The sequence below is a fragment of the Phyllostomus hastatus genome, unplaced genomic scaffold (genome assembly GCF_019186645.2).
Source record: "Phyllostomus hastatus isolate PE091 unplaced genomic scaffold, TTU_PhHast_1.1 phas_contig_150, whole genome shotgun sequence".
Classification (NCBI taxonomy): domain Eukaryota; kingdom Metazoa; phylum Chordata; class Mammalia; order Chiroptera; family Phyllostomidae; genus Phyllostomus; species Phyllostomus hastatus.
In genome coordinates this window covers 40452611-40471367 of record NW_025333611.1, presented here as the reverse complement: position 1 = coordinate 40471367, position 18757 = coordinate 40452611, and the positions used below count along the sequence as shown (strand labels likewise).

Genomic DNA, 18757 nt, shown 5'->3' with positions numbered 1-18757 from the left:
ATTTTATTTATTCATTTTTAGAGAGGGGGAAGGGAAGGAGAAAGAGAGGGAGAGAAACATCCATGTGTGGCTGCCTATTAAGTGCCCCCTACTGGGGACCTGGCCTGCAGCCCAGACATGTGTCCTGACTGGGAATCCAACCAGCCAGGCTTTGGTTCATGGGCCGGCACTCAGCCCACTGAGCCACACCAGCCAGAGCACATCACACTATTTTTAAAAGGAATGAAAGAAGCAAACAGACCTCTTATACTTAAGAGGTCTATGACTGTCCATCCACACAGAGATGTATCACAACAGTGCCATGGGCTCTGTTATTCCCAAAATCTCTGTTTCTGACCCTGATTCAAATACTTTGGGTTATTGGTTTTGTTTGACTATTTTTATTGAGGTGAAATACATATAACAGAGAATTTACCATTAACCACTTTAAAGTATAGAATTCAGTGACAGACAGCCCATGATGTTGTACAACTATTGCCACGGTTTAGTTCCAAAAGTTTTCACTGCCCCAGGAGGAAATTGTGTTCATTAAGCAGTCGCTCTCATTCCCCCTCCGCTCAGCCCCTGGCAACTGCTGGTGTCCTTGCTGTCGCTATGGATTTGCCAATTCTAGATGTTCCCTGTAAATGGAATCCTACAGTATGTGACCCTTTGTGGCTGGCTACTTTTACTCCATAGCATAATATTTCCAAGTTTCAGCCATGTTTTGTAAGTGCATTGGTACCTCACTCTTTTTAATTGCTGAATGATGTTCCAGTGTCCACTAGGACGCGGGTCCTCAGAGCCGCACCGCCCCCCCCCCCCCACTCCGGCCCCGGCTGAGCTAAGCTCGGCCCTCGCGGTGCAGTCCCAGGCCTGCGGTGTGGTGCAGGCGCGCGCGAGGGGCGCCTGGGTGATGGGCTTCTCCTGCCTCCTGGTGCTGCCTGGGCGCAGTCAAAACTGAGGTTTCATCCTAGGAAGTTTCACAGAATTTGAATGGCAACGAAACTCATAGAGTACAATGCTTAGAATACGGAGGAAGCTTCCATTTAGAACTATTATTTGTATCTGAATAGGACAAAAAATGTTAAGGACGTATCACCGACTTGTGGGGAGACAGGACTCCTGCGACCTGGCTGCCCCTGCTTTCTCTCCTCCCCCACAGCCCAACGCAGTTTTCGAGAAAGGTGGAAGATGTGAGGAAGCCATATAAAAATACTTCTACTTCTCAAAAGCATTTATTTTCATAGTTGCAATGTACAGGACCCTTTCCTACTGGCTGAGAGTAGTGACAGACACTTGAATCAGGTAGAAAAGTATTATGTAAAAATTTATAATTAAAGAAACTGTCTTCTAACATTTAAAAAACAGGAAAATATTCAGTAATATACCATGACCTTCTAAGAAAATCAGTTAAATCTATGTGTACTAAGATGAGAAAATCTCCATGGTATATCTTATTATACAAAAATAATAATAAATGAAGAATAATGTAAATAGAATACTACCATTTGTGTTTTAAATGAAGTGGACCAACACAAATTCATATACGCTCATTCACAGATGTTTCCACATTTACAAAATATCTCCCAAAGAATAAACAGGAAACTGGCAATCCTTTTTGTCTGTCTAGATTGTTTTAACCCTGTTTGTAAATTTTCTTTTTACAAATCAGCGTGAGACACCATCACCTCTCAGAGTAACATCAGCACATGTACAAAGTGAAATAAAATAAAACACAAAGGAAATATTTTAACAGCAATGCTCTGACTCATTTTTTAAAACTATGGTACTTTATAAGGGAACATGACATAGGGCTTCAATAAATAAATACACCTTATTTCTGTGTAAAAAAAGATATTACATAGAAGCCATTCTCTTCCCTACCTCCAAAATAATTTACAAATCCAATTCAAATCAAAATCTATGTCTGAAAGGACATAGGAAAATTATTCTGGAATTCATGTGCAGGAAGGCCCCTCAGTCTCCAGGCGGCGAACACTTGGGCCCGGTCACCCCTCATCAGCAGGCTATTCCTTGCATCCGAGGTGTTGAGACGCGTCCCTGGTCTCAGCACCAGAGGACAACCACCAATGTCTTAAGACATCTCCAAGGGGGACCTAAGAGGCAAAATCCTAGCTGGGAACCACTGCTCTAAAAGGAATAATTAAATCAGCATATAGAAGAATTCTGGAAAAGAAAGGTACTTGGGAAGGCAATAACATTCTCAGGTATAAAAACATTTAAATCTTATAAAGCTGAAATAAATGTAAATAGGTACCAGGATAGGCAGTTGAATCAATATGTGTGAACGAGTCATCTAGAAATATACCCCAGTTTTTAGTAATTTATGTCTTAAGTATATGGATATTTTATTGAATTTATTGGGGTGACACTTGTTAATAAAATTCTATAGGCTTCAGGTATACAATTCTATAATATTGTATTGTGTTCACACCCAAAGACAAGTCTCCTTCCCTCACCATTTTCCCTCCCTTAACCCTCTTCTACTCCTCTACCCCTCTCTCTAGTAATCACCATACTGTTGTCTGTGTCTATGAGTTGTGTTTTGTTTGTTTTTTGTTTTTGCTTAATCCCTTCACCTTTTTCATCCAGCACAGCAACCCTTCTGCCCTGACAGCCATCAGTCTATTCTCTGTATCTATGAGTCTGTTTCGATAATGTTTGTTAGGTTTTGTTCATTAGATTCCACATACCAGTGAAATACTATGGTGCAAATCTTTCTGTGACTGGCTTATTTAACTTAGCATACTAATCTCTAGGTCCATCCATGCTGTCACAAAAAGTAAGAATTTCTTCTTTTTCGTAGCCAAGTATTTCATTGTGTAAATGTACCACTGCTTTTTAAAAAGATTTTACTTATTTATTTTCATGGGGAGGAGGAGGGAGAGAGAAAGGTATAGAGAAGAGACATCAATGAGAGAGAGAAACACCGATTGGTTGCCGTTCCTGTGGACCCCGACCAGGGATCAAACATGTAACCCAGGGATGTGCCCTGACCAGGGATTGAACCAGCAACCATTTGCTCCCCGGGACAATGCCCAACCAGCTGAGCCACACTGGTCAGAATTATACCACTGCTTTTTTACCCACTTGTCTCCTGACGGGAACTTGGGTTGCTTCCAAATCTTGTCTACTACAAATAATGCTGCAGTGAACATAGGAATACATGTATTATTTCAGATCACTGTTTAAGGTTTCTTTGGACTTCACTAATCAGGAGGCAGATACATTTTAATTTTTTGAGGTAACTCCATACTGCTTTCCACAGTAATTACACCAGTCTGCATTCCCACCAACAGTGCACTAGGGCTCCCCTTTCTCCACATCCTTGACAGCACTTGTTGTTTGTTGATTTATCGATGATGGCCATCCTGACAGATGTGAGGTGATGTCTCATTGTGGTTTTAATTTTCATTTCTCTGATGATTAGTGACATTGAGCATCTTTTCACATGCCTACTGTCCATCTGTATGTCTTCTTTAGAGAAATGTCTATTCAAGTCCCTTGATCATGTTTTAATTTGATTGTTTGGTTTTGGTGGTGAGTTTATAAGTTCCTTATAAATTTTGGATATTAACCCTTTATCAGATGTATCACTGGCAATATGTTCACCCATTCAGTGGGCGGTCTTTTCATTTTCTTTTAAGCTTTTCTTTATTTTTAGAGAGGGGAAGGGAGGGAGAAAGAAAGGGACAGAAACTTCAATGTGCAAGAGATACATCGGGTTGGTTGCCTCTTTCCTCTCGCACACCTCCCAACCAGGGACCTGGCCCACAACCCAGGCGTGTGCCCTGACTGGGAATTGAACTGGCGACCTTTTGGTTCGCAGGCCAGCACTCAATCCACTGAGCCACACCAACCAAGGCTGTCTTTTCATTTTCAAAGTGAGTTGATTTCCTTTGCTGTGCTAAAAATTTCAGTTTGATGTAGTCCCACTTGCTTATTTTTTCTTTTGTTTCCCTTGCTCAGGGAGATGTATCAGGAAAATATTGCTACTACAGCTGTACTGGGTTTTAATGCCTATGTTTTCTTCTAGGATTTTTATGGTTTCAAATCTATAATAACATTTAAATCTGTAATCCATTGTGAGTTAATTTTGTGTAAGGTATAAGAAGGTGGTCTAATTTCATTTTTTGCACATATCTGTCCAATTTTCCAAACACCATTGAATAGACTATCTTTACCCCATTTTATGTTCTTGCCTGCTTTATCATAGATTAATTGATCATATATGTATGGGTTTATTTCAGGCGTCTCTATTCTGTTCCATTGATCTACGTATCTGTTTTTATGCCAGTCCCATGCTGTTTTGATTACAATGGCCTTGTAGTATAGATTGATATAAGCTTGCACGATTCCTCCAATTATGTACTCCACTCTCAAGATCGTCATTGCTATTCAGGGTCCTTTGTCAGGGTCCATATCAACTCAGGGAATATTTGTCCTTGGGCTGTGAAATATGCCATTGGTATCTTGCTAGAAGTTGTGTTATATCTATAGGTTGCTTTGGGTAGTATGGACATTTTAATGATGTTAATTCTTCCTATCCATGAACATGGTATTGCTTCCACTTATTTATAACTTCTTCAATTCCTTTCTTCAGTGTCTTATAATTTTCCAAGTATGGGTCTTTTACATTCTTGGTTAAATTTATGCCTAGTTATTTCATTTTTAGTCCAATTGTAAATGGGGTTGTTTTCTTAATTTCCTTTTCAGATAGTTTATTATTGGTGTATACAAATTCAACTGATTTCTATATATTAATTTTGTATCCTGCTGCATTACTAAATACATTTATCAGTTCTAGCAGGGGGGTTTTGTGGAATTTTTGGGTTCTCTATATATAGTATCATGTCATCTGTAAATAATGACAATTTTACTTCTTCCTTTCCAATTTGGATGCTTTTTATTTCTTCTTCTTGTCTGATTGCGGAGGCTGGACTTCCAGTACTATGTTGAATAAGAGAGGTGAAAGTGGACATTGCTGTCTTGTTCTCACTTTATAGGGAAATGCTTATAATTTTTCCCTATGTAGTATGATGTTGGCTGTGACCTTTATTACTTTGAGGTACGTTCCCTCTATTCCCTCTTTATGAGAGATTTTATCATAAATGGGTGCTGGGTTTTATCAAATGATACTTCTTCACCTATTGATATGATCATGTGGTTTTTATCCAGTTTGATTATGATGTGTATCACATTTATTGATTTCAAGATATTGTACCAAACTTGCATCTCTGGTATAAATCCAGTTTATCATTGTGTATGAACTTTTCAATGTATTGCTATAACTGGTTTGCTAATATTTCGCTGAAAATTTTAGCATCTACATTCATCAGGGCTATTGGCCTATACTATTCTTCCTTTGCAGTGTCTTTATTTGGTTTTGAAATTAGGATAATGCTGGCCTCATAAAATAACCCTCATAAAATAAGCATGGAAGTCTTCTCTCTTCTTGAATTTTTTGGAATAGTTTGAGATGCATAGGTGTTAGTTTTTTAAATGTTTGGTAAAATTCACCTGTGAAGCCATCCAGCCCAGGCTTTTTGTTTGTTGGGAGTTTTTTTTTTATTACTGCTTCAATTTCACTAGGTGTACTCTGTCTATTCAGATTCTCTGGTTCTTCCTGATTCAGTTTTGGAAGGTTGTATATGTCTAGAAATTTATCCATTTTGTCCAGATTGTCCAATGTTTTGACATATAATTGTTTGTAACATTTTCATACAACCCCTTGCATTTCTTTGGTGTCAGTTGTTACTTCTCCACTTTCATTTCTGTTTTTATTTATTTGGGTCTTCTATCTTTTTTTCTTGTACTATTTTTTTCTAGACTGTATTTCACTCATTTCTGCCCTGATCTTTATTATTTCCTTTTTTGAATTCACTGTGGTCTTTGTTTGTTGTTCTTTTTCTACTTCCTTTTTTTACGTGTAAGTTTTGACTGTTTATTTGAGATTTTTCTTGTTCCCTGAGGTGGGCTGTAATGCTATGAACTACCCTCTTAGGATTGCTTTCCTTGTGCCTTTTAGATTTTGGATTGTTGTGTTCTTCTTTTTATTTGTTTCAAGGTATTTTTCATTTCTTCCTTAATCTCATTGTTCACCCATTCATTGTTCACTAACATGTTATTTAGCCTCCATGTCTTTGTGTGTTTTTCAGTTTTTTTCTTGTAATTCATGTCTAGTCTCATAACATTATGATCAGAGAAGATGCTTGATATGATTTCAATCTTCTTAAATTTATTGATACTTGTTTTGTATCCTAACATGTGGTCTATCCTAGAAAATATTCCATGTGCATTTGAAAAGAATGTATATTCTGCTACTTTGGGGTGAAATGCTCTGAAGATATCAATTAAATCCATTTGATCTAGTCTGTCATTTAAGGCCTGTGTCTCCTGGTAGGTTTTCTTTCTGGAAGATCTATCCATTGATGTCAATTGAGTGTTAAAATCCCCTACTCTGTCTGTATTACCTTCAATCTCTCCCTTTATGTCCACAAAGATTTGTCTTATAAATTTAGGTGCTCCTATGTTGGGTGCATAAACGTTTACAAGGGTTATCTCCTTTTGTTGGATTGCTCCTTTATCATTGTGTAGTGTCCTTCTTTGTCTTTTATTATAGTTTTTGCTTTAAAGTCTGTTTTTTCAGATATAAGTATTACTACCTCAGCTCTTTTTTTATTTACATTTGCATGAAATATCTTTTTCTACCTTTTTACATTTAGTCTGTGTGTATCTTCTGTTCTGAGGTGGGCCTCTTGTAGGCAGCATATACATGGGTCTTGTTTTCTTATCAGTTTAGCTACTTTATGTCTTTTGATTGGAGTATTTAAGCCATTTACATTTACAGCAATTATTGGTAGGTGTGTATTTATTGCCATTTTATTCTATTAATTATGTTCCTTTATTTCTTCTCCTCCTTCTCCTTCTTCCTCTTCCTATTCTTCTTCTTCGAGAAGACCTTTTAGCAATTCTTATTAAAAAAAAAAAAAGCTAAGGTCCTTTAGTTTTTTTCTTGTATGGAAGCTCTTTATATGTCCTTCAATTGTAAATGATAGCCTAAATTCTAAAATAGTTTCATCACTTTGAATATTCCACACTGTTAGAAATGCACAAGAGATAGAGGTGGGAGGAGCCAAATGATCTGATCCAAATGCCCTTATTTGGAGCTAAACTACAAGCAAGCTGAGTCCGAGCAGACTGCAGCAGCTGAAGGAGGCAAGAATGAGGTTTTTAAAAGAAAAAGCATGGGGTCATGGGGGATTAAAGTAGGGGTTAGTTTCTTGTTCTTCTAGACTGTTGCCTCAGAGTTTCAGGATGTCAGTCAGGACCATGGGTTAGGTAAAGGGCTGGGCTACTCCCAGGTACAGGAAGGTCAGTCTGACTGCTGGCCATTGTGGCTGGTACCAGGTGTCTATTATGCAAAATGGGAGAAAGTTTTGATGAAGCTCAAGCTATCAGGCAAGCTGGGATAACTGAGTCATGAGCAATCAGGCAGGTCGGAAAGCTGGCCTGACCCTTTCACATGTGAATCCCTCTGGCCTGAAACGTTTCTGTTGAAAAATCGACGTCAGTTTTATGGGAGCTCTTTTGCAGGTAACTATCTTTCCCTTGCTGCTTTTTAGATTTTCTCTTTGTCATAAAATTTGCCATTTTAATTATGATGTGTGTTGGTGTGTGCTTCTTTGAGTTCAGCTTGTTTGGGACTCTCTGCACTTCCTGGACTTGTACATCTTTTTCCTGCCCCAGGTTAGGGAAGTTTTCAGTCATTATTTTTTCAAATAAGTTCTCAATCCCTCCTTCTATCTCTTTTTTTTTTCTGGTTCTTCTATGATGCAAATGTTTCACTTCATGTTGTCCCAAAGGTCCCTTAAACTCTCCTTATTTATTTTTTATTTATTTTTTATTTTGCTGCTCCAATTGGGTGTTTTCTGCTACTTTTGTCTTCCGAATTGCTGAATCCATCCTCTGCTTCATCCAACCTACTGTTTATTTCTTCCAGTGTATTCTTCATTTTGGATATTGTGTTCTTCACTTCTGATTGGGTTTTTTTTAATGGTCTCTATATCCTTTTTCATGCTGTTGTAATTCTCATTGAGTTCCTTAAGGCTCTTTAGAACCATTTTTTAAAACTCTATATCTGATAAATTACTTGCTTCCTTTCATTTTAGCTCTTTTTCTGGAGATTTCTCCTGTTCTTTTATTTGAAGCAGATTTATTTTTCTCACCATTTGGCTGCCTCTTTGTGTTTGTTTCTATATATTAGTTAGATCTACTATGACTCCCAGTCTTTGTAGGGTGAATTTATATATTAGGTGTTCTGTGGGGTCCAGTGGTACAGTCTCCTTGATCACCTGAGCCTGGTACTCTAGAAATGTCCCTTGTGTGGGTTATGTGGGTCCTCCTGTTGTAATTGAGTCTTGATTGCTAGTGGCCTATTTATGCATGGGGTCAATCCTCAGGCTGGCTGATCAACCCTGACCATATTGTATGAGCTGTTGTGCAGGTGCTGACCACATGGAGCAGAATTTGTCTCTGCAGGATCTGGTGCCTGCTGAAATTTTCCATAAATATGCTGCTTGTGAAGCTAATTAGATCCTACTCTGATGTGGTCTGAAGCTGGCCACAGGGTGAGTTGGTTCTGGGACTGTTGGAAGAGACTCTGGGGTGGACCAATGTCAGACACTGCCTGTGACTGACTCTGGGCAACCTGTTTAGAGCTACAAAGTGATCTACAGTTTTTGGCTGCCTCTGCTGGGCCTACATGTGCATAGGAAGGGCCAAGCAGCACACCAAGGCTGGCTTTTACCTGCACCATGCCCTAGGGTAGATCCCTTAGATCCACCTCTGCTGCCTCTGCTTGTTTCACTCAGTCACTGGCTGTAGTCGAGTTGTCTAAGGCAGATTCTCAGTGAGCCACCAGAGAGGGCCGAGAGGTGTTCACCAGACTGAAACAGGTTCAAACGTGCTGCCAGTGCTGGGTCTGAGTGCACTCAGCCAATGTCCCAGGTACACCAAGTCTAGCTGCCACCTGCTGGGGGCTTGCACACTTTTGTGGTGGGGCCGAGTCTCAGGGAGTCAGGTGAGGTCAGTAGAGTTTATCTGGCCCAAACAGACCAAGATTTGTCCCTGTGATGGGAGGTCTCTGCACCAGCTGGGCATGTGAGGAAAAAAATGACTCTGTACTAGAGCCACACAACTCAGTCTGTCCCAGAGTCTGTCTAAGTTCAGCGGGGGCAGTCCAGAGGATAGGGCTAGTAGATCTCCCACGAGTAGGTGTCAGTCAGGCTTGGGGAAGGTGGGAACAGTGACCCCCCCACCCCAGAGCCATACAACTCAGGCCGTCTCAGATTCTGCCCAGACCTCAGCAGGGCAGAGCCACCAGAGGTTGGGAAGGTGGAGACAGTGGATCTCCCATGCAAGGGATGCACTGTCGGTCAAGCTCACAGGAAAGTGGGGGGAATGTCTCCACCTCAAAACCACACAACTTAGTCACGGACACCCCCTGAGTCTGCCCAGACCTCCACGCCCTGGCCCAGGCAGCTGACTCCTCAGCAGGGGTGGATTACAGGAAGCCCAGAGAATGAGGCTATTGCATTTCCCCAGGCTGATGCTGCATGGAGGGGGATGCTCCACCCAAGAAAAATGGCGTCTGTGGTGTGGGAGAGGGCTCAACACAGCAATCCTGATGGCTGCCCCTTCACCTCTCTCTGCAGAGCCACAAACCTCCATCTCTTCTCAGGAGACTCTACTCCATTCCATCAGAGTCCAGGGTAAGTGGCTGCAAATGAAATTTTGTGCATTGGCCCTTTAAGAGGGTGTGTCTCCAGCAGATTCCCATCTCTCCCTTGTGGAAAAAATACCCACTGATTTTCACAGCCAGGTATTATGTGGGCACCTCTTCCCATCTGATGCTCTGGGCTGGGGAGACTGGCTTGGAATGGAGACCCCATGCTTATCCCTCTAGAATCTCAGCTGCCAGCCAGGGGAGTGGGGCCAGCCCTTTTCTCACCTCTGCCCATCCCACCTGTCTTGATGTGGCTTCTTCTGTAAATCCTTGGTTATGAGACTTCTCTTCAGCTAGTCTTCAGTTGGTTTTTCAGGTTGGTTGCTCTATAGTTTTGTTGTAATTCCAGTTTGGTTCTGGGGGGCGGTGAGTGTGATATCTACCTCCTCTGCCACCCTTTTGAATCTAGTAATTTATTTTTTTAAAGTATCTTCCAGTAATTTAGAATGAGAAATTTTTTTCTCTGATACTATCACTCAACAAAAAGGGGTGGGATAATTGCCTGGTAATTTGAGAGGGAAATCTAGAGTCTTTAATGAATAGATTTAAAAGAATGGATCTCAAAGAACATTTAACTATAATTTGTTAAATTAAAAAAATTGCTAAGTTAAAAATTAATAATTGTTCTATTCTTCCAAAACAACTTATGAGGATATAGAATGGAATAAGAATTAATCTTCCAAGAGAGCATTTGTTATCAAGTCACCAAAGAAATAGTTACAGCATCAAGATTTCACTCCATGAAAATAAAAATATCTACATCTCCAGAAAGAAATGACCAAAATAGAAATACAAGCAAGAGAACAGGAAAATATATTCAACAAGCAGAATAAAGAAATTCGTATCTATAGTACATAAGGTGTGTTTGTGAGCTGATAAGAAGGGAAAAATGGCAACCACATGGTGTGAAGGGACTGTTTCCAAGAGAAAAAAACTGCCACCGGGCCAAGTGTTCAGTTTCACTCTTGACCCAAGAAAACAACTTGGGTGGGTGCCACAGTTTACCTGATGTATTTGTCAGTTTTTTAAAAAAAGGAAACAAAAGCACAGAGATTCCCACATGATCCAGCCATTCCACCGTTAGGTATATGCCCCCCCAAAAAATATTGAAGGCAGTTGTTTTTACACCCTTGCTCACAGCAGCATTGTCCACAACAGCCAAACAGCAGACAAAGCTTGCATGTCCTCTGGCAGATGATGGACAGATATAATGTGGCCCATCTACACGCTAAAATATTATTCAGCTTTTAAAAGAAAGGAAATTCCAACACCTGCTATAATATAAATGGACCCTGAAGATATTATGCTCAGTGAAATAGGCCAGACACAAAAGGATAAGTATGGTATTATTCCACTTCTTTCGAGTATCTACAATAGTCAAATTCATAGGGAGAGAGTACATTAGAAGTTACCAAGTTACCGGGGGCTAGAGAAGGGGGATGATGGGAAACTGTTTAACTGTAGAGGATTTCAGTTCAGAATAAAAAAATTCTGGGAATCTGCTAAGAGAGTAGAACATGAGCATCTCAACACACACACACACACACACACACAATGTGTGAGTTAATAGGTGTGTTAACTAACCTGATTGCGGTTATTCCACAAAGTAGATGTGGGTCAAATTACCACTTTAAGCATCCACTGCAATTTTATTGGTCAATTACACTTCAATAAACACAAAGAAAAGTTCCAGAGACAGATCGTGGTGATGGTCGCACAATGTTGCGATTGTATTTAATGCTGAACATACCTAAAAACAGTTTAAATGGTAGGAGATATATATATGGATGGATATATATATATATATATATATATCCATATCTATATCCATATCCATGTCCATATCCATTATTTTTTTTAAAGTAACAAACAGGACATGGAGGAGAACACTTCAACACACATCACTCAGTGAAGGAAGCTGGTCCAAAAGGCTACATACTCTATGATTCCAACTGGATGCTGTTCAGAAAAAGGCGAAACTATGAAGTGAAATGATCAGTGGTTTCCCGGGAAGGGGGAGGTGGGGCTGCACAGGCAGAGTACAGGGGGCTCTTAGGTTTGTGAGTCTGCTCTGTGTGACACAGCAATGGTAAATTCATGTCTTCACACATTTGTCGGAACTCCAAGGAGATACAACACCAAGAGCGAACCCTCCTGTAAACAATGGGCTTCGGTTAATAATGTTGAAGATGTTGATTCATCAGTTGTAACAAGTGTTCATATTAACCCAGGATGTTAGTAATTACTTCTAAATAAAGTAATTGAGGGGAGAGGGAAAAGAAGGTATACGGGAATTCTCTATTTTCTGCTCAACTTTTCGGTAAACCTGAAACTGCCTTAAAGAAATTATTTTAGACCCTGGCTGGTGTGGCTCCGTGGATTGAGCACCTGCCTTAAAACCAAAGGGTCGCTGGTTTAATTCCCATCAGGGCACATGCCTGTTCTGTGGGCCGGGGTATCTAGTTGGGGGCGGGTGCGTGAGAGACAAGCACACACAGATGTTTCTCTCTCTTTCTCCTTCCCTTCCCTTCTCTCTAAAAGTAAATAAATAAAAATCTGTTTTTTAAAGAAATAATTTTAGGATTTTTTAAATTTTAAAATAATTTTTTTAAATGGAAGAAAGTCTTGGACCCCTTAGCGAAGACCATCATCGGGATGCCATGAAAACAGCACTGGGAGGGAGCCCCTGTGCTCTTTCCTGAGTGTTTCCGGGAGTCAGGCACCTATCCGGCTCTGACCTTGAAGTCCATGCCCCCTGACACTTGTTGCCTGACCCAGGCATTCCCCCACTGACTCTGAGACCTACCCGACTTCTGGCTGCCTTATAGCCTCTCTAACTTAAAGTTACTCTGTCTTCTCCAGCCCCTGTCTTGAAGTCACCATCCTGATCATTCATTTAACAAATGTTTACTGAACATTTCCTCGGAGCCAAGTTGGGTGTGTCCATTTCCTATTGCTACCATAACAAACTGGTAGCTTAAAACAACACATTTCTTACATTTCTTTCAGTTCAGGAGATCCAAAGTTAAAAATTGTCTTGCTAAGTGAAAATCAAGGAGTTGGCAGGGCTATGTTCCTTCTGAACATTCTAGGGGAAAAATCCCTCTCCTTTTCCAGCTTCTGGAGGCCACCTGCATTCCTTGGCCTGTGGGTCCTTCCTCCATCTTCACAGCCAGCAGCAACAGGCTGAGTCCTCACAATGCTGTCCCTCTGCTTCCCTCTTTCTCCTGCCTCTTTCTTCCACATTTGAGAGGCTTGCAATGGCACCAAACTCATCCAGATAATCCCAGATAATCTCTGCATCTCAAGGTCAGCTGACTGGCAACCTGAATTCCGCTTCCCTCTGTAACCTAACGTAGTCACAGGTTGCAGGAATTAAGATGTGGACATCTGTGGAGGGGCAATTATTCCACCCACCGCACTGGTGCATGTGGCCTTAAGTAAAGTGAAAAAGATCTCCACCTTGTCAAACGCAGTGGAGAAAACAAGCACTAAACATGTGCGGGGAGAAGCGATAATAAAGATAATTGTAGATAGCAGCAAGGGCTGTGAACAAAATGAAACACCAGAATGTGATAAGATATTTAAAATATCACACACTAGATGGCCAAGGAAGAGTGGCTTGCCACAGGGGACCACCTAGTGGTTTGGCACCTGTTGGAGAGGAGGCAAATCTGGTGTCTTCTTGTCCCCTGCTTTTACATTAATGACACCACCACCAGTTTGGAAAAAGAAAACACCAACACTCATAAAAGTGTATCATCTCTGATACAGTAATTCTTCCATCATCTCTAATTACAAAGTAAGTCCATAAGAATTAAACCAGTAGCCATCCTGGGCAATGGAGACCACCATTACATTAGAGATTACAGTTATGCTGCAGACATGTTAACAGGACAGAATTAAGCACCACAGGTCTGTGGTGGCAAGTAGGCATTGTGAACTCCATGAAGCTGACGGAGCATGCTAAATAGAACCACCTGCAGCCTTCAGGGAGTCGGCCACAGCAACATGAAGATGCTTCCCAGCTATTAGCAGTGTATCTACTCAGCCGTCTGGTAGTGGCTCCAGATGCTGGTACGTGTGTGATGTGAAATCTAGAACTTGTAAGAAAACAGCTCATCTGCCCAGCACTTTTTTACTCCTTCGAATGCTTGTACAGCAATTCTCACCGGCGAGGTTTGTAGACTCCGCTTGAAGGGCACAGATAATTAAGTGGAAGGGTGAGTAAGGAGCTGACTTCTAGAAACTATATTCTGATTTAAAATATGCAGAGTTAATTATCAAAAAGATAAGAAATAACAAGTGCTGGTGAGGATGTGGAGAAAAAGGAACCCTCATGTACTCATGCTGGGGTTGTAAAATGGCACAGCCACTGTGGAAAACAACATGGAGTTTCCTCAGAAAAGCAGAAACAGATACTGTGTGACCCAGTACTACCATTCTTGGGTATTTAGTCAAAGGAAATGAAAACACTCTCTCAAAGAGATATCTGCACCCTTGTGATCATTGCAGAATTATCCGCAATCTTCAAGATACAGAAACAACCCAATGTCATTGACAGGTGAATAGAGAAAGAACATGTAGTACTTATACAGTGGAATCTTTTCCACCCTTAAAAAAAAAAAGGAAATCCCACCAGTTATGACATGCATAGACCTAGAGGGCATTATACTGAGTGAAATAAGTCAGACAGAAAAGCAGATACTTCATGATACCGTTATAAGAAGAAGCTAAAAAAACAAAATAAAACAAACCTGAGCTCATAGATCCAGAGAGCAGATTGGTGGTTGTGAGCAGCAGGGGGCGAAGGGCAGGGAAATGGGTGGAGGTGGTCAGAAGAGACAGACTCCCCGTCATGAATTCATGGGCCCTGGGGCACCGTACAGAGATGGCGACCACAGCTAAAAACGCACATGCATAGGCGGAAGCTGCTGCAGAGCGGGGTTTAAAGGCTTCATCATGAGAAAACAACTGTGACATTATGAGGTGCTGGGCGTTAACTAGATTTACTGGGCGAGCATTTCAAAGCATGCACAAATATCAAACCATTAGGCACCTGAAACTAATATGTCACATATCAATTATTTCTGAACCAAAAATAAATGTTTTAACATGCATGATATGAGTCATACCTCATAAGGCTGGGTGAACACTGAAATCAGTGTGTGTGTGTGTGTGTGTGTGTGTGTGTGTGTACATGCATGGGTATGTGTGTATGGGTGTGTACATGTGCATTTATACATATATGTATATGTGTATGTGTGTGTGTACATAGTATCTGTATTTTTTTATTAAGATTAGTGTTAGGATGAGGGTCAGGGTTTGCTCTCTCAGTTAGGGTTAGGATTAGAGTTGGGGTTAGCATGAGGGGTATGGTTGACTATGATTACAATTACATTTAGTCACAGTATTAGTTTGAGTTTAGGGTTTGAGTTTCAATTAAGGCTAGAGTTAGGTTTCGGGTAATAGTTATGCTTAGGATTAGGTTGAAGTTTTGTTTTAGGATGAGGTCTTGAGTAGGGTTAATGCTAGTGGTTAAGGGTAGGGTTAGGATTGAGTTTATGATTAGAGTTCTGGTTAGGGTTATGGTTAGAGATAGCTTTGAGGTCAGAGTTTGGATTTAAGTTCTAATTAGGGTTAGGGTAAATGCTGGAGTTAGGATTTGGATTAAAGTTAGGTTTAAGGTTAGTGTTAAAGTTAGAGCTAGGATTAGGATTAGGTTTAGGTTTAGGGTTGAAACTGAGATGAAATTCACTAGAAAAACCATTTTAAAGTGAACAATTCAGTGATACTTGGTATACTTACAATGTCGTACAACTATTACAACTAGTTCCAGAACTTTTTATCACCCCTAAAAAGTAATCTTGTACCCATGAAGCAGTCACCCACCCCCACTTTCTTCTCCTTCTTGGCAACCATGAATTGACATTCTGTGTCTATGGATTTACCTATTTTGGATATTTCGTGTAAATAGAGCCATAAAACATATGACATTTGTGTCTGGCTTCTCTCACTGAGCATCACGTTTTCAAGATTCATCCATGTTGAGATATCACCTCACACCTGTCAGAATGGCCACCATCAATAAATTAACAAACAAGTGCTGATGAGGACGTGGAGAAAGGGGAACCCTTTTGCAATGTTGGTGGGAATGTAGACTGGTGCAGACACTGTGGAAAGCAGTATGGAGATACCTCAAAAAAATTAAAAATGGATCTGCCTTATGACCCAGTGATTCCACTTCAGGGAATTTATCTGAAGAACCCCCAAACACTGATTCAAAAAATACATGTACCCCAATGTTCATTACAGCATTATTTATAATCACTGAGATCCGGAAGCAGCCCAAGTGTCTATCAGTAGATGAGTGGATGAAAAAGCTGTGGTACATTTACACAATGAGATACTACTCTGCCATTAAAAAGAAGGAAATCTTATCCTTTGTGACAGTGTGGATGGACCCAGAGAGTATTATGCTAAGTGAGATAATCCAGTCATAGGAAGACACGCACCATATGATCTCACTCATATGTGGAATCTAATAAACAAAATAAACTAATAAAATAGAAACAGACTCACAGATACAGAGAGCAGACTGTCAGATATCAGAGGGGGAGGGGGTTGGGGGACTGGGTGAAAAAGGTGAAGAGATTAAGCAAAAAAGATTGGCACACTCCTCCTTCTGGGACACTCTCTCCTTTGCTTCCTCCACAGACATGCACCTGCAGAACTCTAAGGGTCCCCACTGGACTTGCAACCAGGGAGCAGTGGGCAGTAGCAGCTCATCCAGGGCTAACCCCCTGAACCTGTCTCCAAGACTCCGTTTTCTCAGACTTCCCAGTGGACCAATAGCAACCCCACCTTGGCTCACTTCTGTGGCTTCTTCTATTGCTTCTTTTATCCCAAGTCCTTCCAAAAAAAAAAACCACGTCATAGACACAGACAACAACCTGTTGATTAGCAGAGGGAAATGGGGTGAGGGAGGCAGCAGAGGGTGGAGAGGGAATGAATGGCAACAGAAGGAGACTTCACTTGGGGTGGCAAACACACACTGCAATATACAGGTGATGTACTACAGAATTGTATGCCTGAAACCTATATAATTTTATTAGCTAATGTCACCCCAATTGACTCAATAAAAATATTTTTAAAAACAAGAAAAAAATTGTAGCAAGTGTCAGTGCTTCACTCCTTTTTGTGGTTCAGTGATATTTCATTCTCTGGATAGAACACATTTTGTCTATCCACTCATTGGTTAATGGACATTTGGGTTGTTTCCACAATTTGGTTTTTGTGAATAGTGCTGCTATAAGCATGTGGTATAGTGTTTTGTTTAAACATCATTTTCAGATTTTTAAGGACTTGCGGCCAAGATGGAGGTGTAAGTAGACACACTGTGTCTCCTCACACAACCAAAAGGACAACAACAAATTTAAAAACAAAAAACCACCAGAACTGACAGAAAATCGAACTGTACAGAAGTCCAACAACAAAGGAGTTAAAGAAGAAATATTCATCTAGACCGGCAGGAGGGGCAGAGCCGGGCAGCCAGGCAGAGAGGACATGCAGTAAGCGGTGGCAAGCTGTGGATGCAGCGAGGTGGCAGATTACAAAATAATGGTCCCACATCCATGCACAGATAAACTGGGAGGAATGACTGGGGAGTGAGACAGACCGCACAAACCAGGGTCCCAGTGCGGGGAAATAAAACCTCAAACCTCTAACTGAAAACACCTGTGGGGGTTGAGGCAGCAGTGGAGAAACTGCCCAGCCTCACAGGAGAGTTTCTTGGAGTGGCTCACAGGGTCCTAGAACATACACAAGCCCACCCACCCAGGACGTGCACCAGAAGGGCTCACTTTGCTTGTGGGTAGCAGGGGAAGTGAATGAAAGCTGGCTGAGAGCTGAGCAGTGACATTGTTCCCTCTCAGACCCCTTCCTCACATACAGTGCCACAAAGCAGCCAACTGGGTTTCCCCGCTCTGGTGAACACCTAAGGCTCTGCCCCTTACTATATAATAGGCATGCCATGACAAAAAAAAAAAAAAAATGGCCCAAATGAAAGAACAGATCAAAGCTCCAGAAAAAATACAAATAAGCAAGGAAGAGATAGCCAACCTATCAGATGCACAGTTCAAAACACTGGTGATCAGGATGCTCACAGAATTGGCTGAATATGGTCACAAATTAGAGGGAAAAGTGAAGGCTATGCTAGGTGAAGTAAAGGAAAATGTACAGGGAACCAACAGTGACAGGAAGGAAACTGGGACTCAAATCAACAATTTAGACCAGAAGGAAGAAAGAAACATTCAACCAGAACATAATGAAGAAACAAGAATTCAAAAAAATGAAGAGAGGCTTAGGAACTTCCAGGATAACTTTAAACATTCCAACATCTGAATCACAGGGGTGCCAGAAGGAGAAGAGGAAGAGCAAGAAATTGAAAACTTATTTGAACAAATAATGAAAGAGAACTTCCCCAATCTGGCAAAGGAAATAAACTTCCAGGAAGTCCAGGAAGCTCAGAGAATCCCAAAGAAGTCGGACCCAAGGAGGAACACACCAAGGTACATCATAATGACATTTCCCAAGATTAAAAATGAGGAAAGAAGCTTAAAAGCAGCAAGAGAAAAAGAGACAGTTACCTACAAAGGAGTTCCCATAAGACTATCAGCTGATTTCTCTAAAGACATCTTGTAGGCAAGAGGGGGCCGGAAAGAAGTATTCAAAGTCATGAAAGGCAAAGAGGACCTACATCCAAGATGACTCTATCCAGCAAAGCTATCATTTAGAATGAAAGGGCAGATAAAGTGCTCCCCAGATAAGGTCAAGTTAAAGGAGTTCATCATCACCAAGCCCTTATTATATGAAATGTTAAAGAGACTTACCTAAGAAAAAAAAGATAAAAAATATGAACAGTAAAATGACAACAAACTCACAGCTATTAACAACCAAATCTAAAAC

The 18757-nt window shown here is 40.9% G+C and overlaps 1 long non-coding RNA gene across 1 annotated transcript in view; it reads left to right on the top strand.

The window, feature by feature from the left end:
- The window catches only part of LOC123811190, a 32804-nt gene extending 15992 nt beyond the window's left edge, over nucleotides 1–16812 (top strand). Inside the window, exons 2-4 of the long non-coding RNA XR_006784364.1 lie at nucleotides 8510–8633; nucleotides 9610–9776; nucleotides 16508–16812. This is a non-coding gene — a long non-coding RNA (uncharacterized LOC123811190). The remainder of the gene's footprint in view (nucleotides 1–8509; nucleotides 8634–9609; nucleotides 9777–16507) is intronic.
- The last annotated feature ends 1945 nt before the right edge of the window (nucleotides 16813–18757 follow it).